The 6,000-nt window shown below is 43.4% G+C and overlaps 2 non-coding genes across 2 annotated transcripts; both read left to right on the forward strand.

Annotated features, from left to right (window-relative positions):
- Positions 1 to 2,811: 2,811 nt before the first annotated feature.
- trnai-aau (transfer RNA isoleucine (anticodon AAU)) lies at positions 2,812 to 2,883 on the forward strand. The gene has a single exon. It is a non-coding gene; the product is annotated as a tRNA-Ile (tRNA).
- Positions 2,884 to 5,557: 2,674 nt separating this feature from the next.
- Positions 5,558 to 5,629, forward strand: trnav-aac (transfer RNA valine (anticodon AAC)). The gene has a single exon. It is a non-coding gene; the product is annotated as a tRNA-Val (tRNA).
- Positions 5,630 to 6,000: the final 371 nt, after the last annotated feature.

The following is a 6,000-nucleotide window of genomic DNA, read 5'->3' on the forward strand; positions in this document are numbered from 1 at the left end:
GACACAAGCTCCAGAAGTGTAGTCCAGCTGTTGAAGTTAAAGCTCTGGTTATGTTCCCAACAGTGTTACTTCCACAGCGTTTCCGTAGTGTAATGGTTTTCACGTTCGCCTAACACACGAAAGGTCCCCGGTTCGAAACCGGGTGAAAACATTATGCAAACGTGTTCAATTAATGATTAGAAAAAATTAAATAATTCATATTAGTGGTTCAATATTAACAGAGTGCAGTGTCTCACGATGCTGTTCCATTTGCTGATTTCTCTGTGCAGTTCTGTACACTCTCAAATTCTACACAGTATCTCTCACTCCCTCCCGTTTCCAGCCCTGACGCTGGAGAAACCATATCTCAAAGCTGCACATTCCGTGCATTCAGGTCAGCTGTGAGAGATTATTAAAGGATCCTGCCATGCCGCCACGCTTCACAACAGAAAATTAAAGCCACAAACAAACCCATCGACTAATTACTATTCCCCAGCTCCAGAGTGAGTGAGGGCGGGACAAGCCCTAACTTCCGCTCCAACACTCTCCAATCAGCCGCTGCCGGCGGATAGCGGAAAATGCAGCATCAAACAGCGGTTTACCGCCCTTCATTGGGCTGCAAAATGCCACCGTTCGAGACAACGCTCCCCGTACACCGAACAGCAGCCTCATAAGATGCTTCATCTCAGCTTCCTGAGTTCGAGCCCCAGCTTGCACGAACACTTCTTCACTGCAAACACCATTAATTATCTGATTGCCACGTTTTGCATCATGAAAGTAATCCTAACCGATAATTTCTAATCATAGAGGTTTACAGCTTGGAAGGAGTCATTTAAGCCCATCGTCTCTGCACCGGCCAACAAATGCCCAGTTTGAGGCGTGTACCCCTGCACCTTATTGCATTTCATGTGCACATCTAAGAACTTGTTAAATGTGGTGATGGTTTCTGCCTGCACCACACTTTCAGGCAGTGAGTTTGAGACCCTCACAAACATCTGCATGCAGAATGTTCACTTCAAATCCCCTTTAACCCTTACACTAATTAATTTTAAATTATGCAGCCTGGTTGTTGACCACTCCACTATGTGAAATAGACCCTTTTAATCAACAATATCTAGGCCCCTCCTATTTTTATACACCTCAATGCTGTCGCCCATCAGCCTCCTCTGTTCCAAGGAAAACAAACCCATCCTATCCAATCTGTCCTCATAGCAAAGTTACTCCACTCCCGGCAATATCTACGTAAATCTCCTCTGTACCCACTCCAGCGTATTCACGTCCTTCCTTCAATGCGGTGACTAGAACTGCACGCAGTACTCCAGCTGTGGCCTAACCAGAATTTTATACAGTTCTAGCATAACCCACTTGCTGTTCTGTTCCTTGCTTCTGCCAATAAATGCAACCATTCCATATGACTTCTTAACCAACTTTTCCAACTGGCCAGCTACCTTCAGGGATCTGTGGACAAGCAATCCCAGTTACCTTTGTTCCTCTACACTTCTCAATGTCATACCAGTTGATGTGTATTCCCTTTCCTTGTTAGCCCTCCACAAATGCGCGATCTCTCACACCTCTGGATTAAATTCCATTTGACACTTCTCTACCCCCTTATCTGTTGATTGATATCTTCCTGTAGTCTCCTGCTTTCTTCTTCATTATCAACCACACTGCCTATTTTAATAACACCTGAAAACTTCGTAATCATAACACCTATATTCAAGTTTAGATCATTGATAAATACCATAAAAAGCAATGGATCTGGCACTGAAAACTGCGGAACCCCACTGGAAGCATCCTTCCAGTCACGAAAACACCCATCAAACATTACCCTTTGCATCCTGCCTCTGAGCCAAATTTGGATCCAATTTGCCACTTCGCCCTGAATCACATGGGCTTTTACTTAGAAAATGCATCATCATTAAATGTTATCCTGCCTTCATGGGAAAACATCATTAATTGACTGATGATCTTCATTTGCACAACTAAAGAAATGTTAACTGAAGGAGAGTCCTTAATTGAATAACTTATCTGTGCTCTGCACTTGACCTCTGAATCCATAAACCATTTTGGACACTGTGCTTTAGAAGTCTGCTTCAAAATGTTCATTGTTGGTAACATGTACATGGGACGTTGGAAACAGTGAGAAAGACTGTAGTGCAAGGGACTGGTTATTGTGAAACAGCAAAGCAAGAATACCATCGAAAAGAAGTGTGACCCTAACAGCCAAAAAGAAGATGAAGTGCAGAGTCCTTTTCAGCAAAAAATGCTTTTCCCAAACATTTCTCTGACCGAATCTTCACAAAACAAAAATGATGCTTTTAAAGTCATTAAACCCGAATTTTCGTGCACCCGAATCTTCTGAATCAGATGCCTCTCGTTGTGCCGACTGAATCCATGTCCCTTTCAATATTCTGCTGACATGCACACTATTAAATGTGCCACTACCTTATAGAATCAAAGAATAAGGCAATGGTTTCAGCCCGTTCGAGCCCATGCCAACTCTCAACAAGTCTCACTCCCCTGTCATTTACCCATAGCTGTGCAATTTTTTTCATTTGGATACTTATCCAACTCCGCTTTGAAAGATAAGATTGTGTCTGACTCCACCGCCAAGTCGAGAAGTGTATTCCAGATTCTAACCACTTGCTGAGGAATGGCCACTCCTGTTCCTATGTATAAAGGCAGAGAAACACGGGATCAATTCCTGCCACACTCACAACCTTGCTAAATATAGCACCGTTATTCTATTCTCGTGACACAAGCTCCAGAAGTGTAGTCCAGCTCTTGATGTTAAAGCTCTGGTTATGTTCCCAATAATGTTACTGCCGCAGCGTTTCCGTAGTGTAGTGGTTATCACGTTCGACTAATACGCGAAAAGACCCGGTTCGAAACCGGGCGGAAACATTATGCAAACGTGTTCAATTAATGATAAGATAAAATTAAATCATTCATATTAGTGGTTCAATGTTAACAGAGTGCAGTGTCTCACGATGCTGTTCCATTTGCTGATTTCTCTCTACAGTTCTGTTCACACTCAAATTCTGCACAGTGTCTCTCACTCCCTCCCGTTTCCAGCCCTGACGCTGGAGAAACCATATCTCAAAGCTTCACATTCCGTACATTCAGATCAGCTGTGAGAGATTATTAAAGGATCCTGCCACGCCACCACGCTTCACAACAGAAAATTAAAGCCACAAACAAACCCATCGACTAATCGCTCTTCCTCAGCTCCAGAGTGAGTGAGGGCGGGACAAGCCCTAACTTCCACTCCCACACTCTCCAATCAGCCGCTGCCGGCGGAAAGCGGAGAATGCAGCATCAAACAGCGGTTTACCGCCCTTCACTGGGCTGCAAAATGCCACCGTTCGAGACAACGCTCCCCGTACACCGAACAGCAGCCTCATAAGATGCTTCATCTCAGCTTCCTGAGTTCGAGCCCCAGCTTGCACGAACACTTCTTCACTGGAAACAGCATTAATTATCTGATTGCCACGTTTTGCATCATGAAAGTAATCCTAACCGATAATTATATAATCATAGAGGTTTACAGCATGGAAGGAGTCATTTAAGCCCATCGTATCTGCACCGGCCAACAAATGCCCAGTTTTAGGTGTGTACCCCTGCACCTTATTGCATTTCATGTGCACATCTAAGAACTGGTTAAATGTGGTGAGGGTTTCTGCCTGCACCACACTTTCAGGCAGTGAGTTTGAGACCCCCACAAACATCTGCATGCAGAATGTTCACTTCAAATCCCGCTTAACCCTTACACTAATTACTTTTAAATTATGCAGCCTGGTTGTTGACCACTCCACTATGTGAAATAGACCCTTTTAATCAACAATATCTAGGCGTCTCCTATTTTTATACACCTCAATGCGGTCGCCCATCAGCCTCCTCTGTTCCAAGGAAAACAAACCCATCCTATCCAATCTGTCCTCATAGCAAAGTTGCTCCACTCCCGGCAACATCTACGTAAATCTCCTCTGTACCCTCTCCAGCGTATTCACGTTCTTCCTTCAATGCGGTGACCAGAACTGCACGCAGTACTCCAGCTGTGGCCTAACCAGAATTTTATACAGTTCTAGCATAACCCACTTGCTTTTCTCTTCCTTGCTTCTGCCAATAAATGCAACCATTCCATATGAATTCTTCATCAACTTTTCCAACTGGCCAGCTACCTTCAGGGATCTGTGGACAAGCAATCCCAGTTTCCTTTGTTTCTCTACACTTCTCAATGTCATACCAGTTGATGTGTATTCCCTTTCCTTGTTAGCCCTCCACAAATGCGCGATCTCTCACATCTCTGGATTAAATTCAATTTGCCACTGCTCTACCCCCTTATCAGTTGATTGATATCTTCCTGGAGTCTCCAGCTTTCTTCTTCATTATCAACCACACTGCCTATTTTAATAACACCTGAAAACTTCGTAATCATAACACCTATATTCAAGTTTAGATCATTGATAAATACCATAAAAAGCAATGGATCTGGCACTGAAAACTGTGGAACCCCACTGGAAACATCCTTCCAGTCACAAAAACACCCATCAAACATTACCGTTTGCTTCCTGCCTCTGAGGCAAATTTGGATCCAATTTGCCACTTCGCACTGAATCACATGGGCTTTTACTTAGAAAATGCATAATCATTAAATGTTATCCTGCCTTTATGGGAAAACATCATTAATTGTCTGATGATCTTCATTTGCACAACTAAAGAAATGTTAACTGAAGGAGAATCCTTAATTGAATAACTTATCTGTGCTCTGCACTTTAGCTCTGAATCCATAAACCATTTTGGACACTGTGCTTTAGAAGTCTGCTTCAAAATGTTCATTGCTGGTAACATGTACATGAGACGTTGGAAACAGTGAGATAGACTGTAGTGCAAGGGACTGGTTGTTGTGAAACAGCAAAGAAAATATACATTCTGGAAGAATACCATCGAAAAGAAGTGTGGCCCTAACAGCCAAAAAGAAGATGAAGTGCTGAGCCCTTTTCAGCAAAAAATTACTTTTCAAACATTACTCTGACCGAATCTTCACAAAAGAAAAATTATGCTTTTAAAGTAATTAAACCCGAATTTTCGTGCACCCGAATCTTCTGAATCAGATGCCTCTCGTTGTGCCGACTGAATCCATGTCCCTTTCAATATTCTGCTGACATGCACACTATTAAATGTGCCACTAACTTATAGAATCAAAGAATAAGGGAATGGATGCAGCCCGTCGAGCCCATGCCAACTCTCAACAAGTCTCACTCCCCTGTCATTTACCCACAGCTGTGCAATTTTTTTCATTCGGATACTTATCCAACTCCGTTTTGAAAGATAAGATTGTGTCTGACTCCACCGCCCTTTAGAGAAGTGTATTCCAGATTCTAACCACTTGCTGAGGAATGGCCACTCCTGTTCCTATGTATAAAGGCAGAGAAACACGGGATCAATTCCTGCCACACTCACAACCTTGCTAAATATCGCACCGTTATTCTATTCTCGTGACACAAGCTCCAGAAGTGTAGTCCAGCTGTTGAGGTTAAAGCTCTGGTTATGTTCCCAACAATGTTACTGCCACAGCGTTTCTGTAGTGTAGTGGTTATCACGTTCGCCTAACACGCGAAAAGTCCCTGGTTCGAAACGGGCGGAAACATTATGCAAACGTGTTCAATTAATGATAAGATAAAATTAAATCATTCATATTGGTGGTTCAATGTTAACAGAGTGCAGTGTCTCACGATGCTGTTCCATTTGCTGATTTCTCTCCACAGTTCTGTTCACACTCAAATTCTGCACAGTGTCTCTCACTCCCTCCCGTTTCCAGCCCTGACGCTGGAGAAACCATATCGCAAAGCTGCACATTCCGTGCATTCAGGTCAGCTGTGAGAGATTATTAAAGGATCCTGCCACGCCACCACGCTTCACAACAGAAAATTAAAGCCACAAACAAACCCATCGACTAATCGCTCTTCCTCAGCACCAGAGTGAGTGAGGGCGGGACAAGCCCTAACTTCCGCTCCCACA

The sequence above is a fragment of the Pristiophorus japonicus genome, chromosome 3, assembly GCF_044704955.1.
Source record: "Pristiophorus japonicus isolate sPriJap1 chromosome 3, sPriJap1.hap1, whole genome shotgun sequence".
Lineage (NCBI taxonomy): Eukaryota > Metazoa > Chordata > Chondrichthyes > Pristiophoridae > Pristiophorus > Pristiophorus japonicus.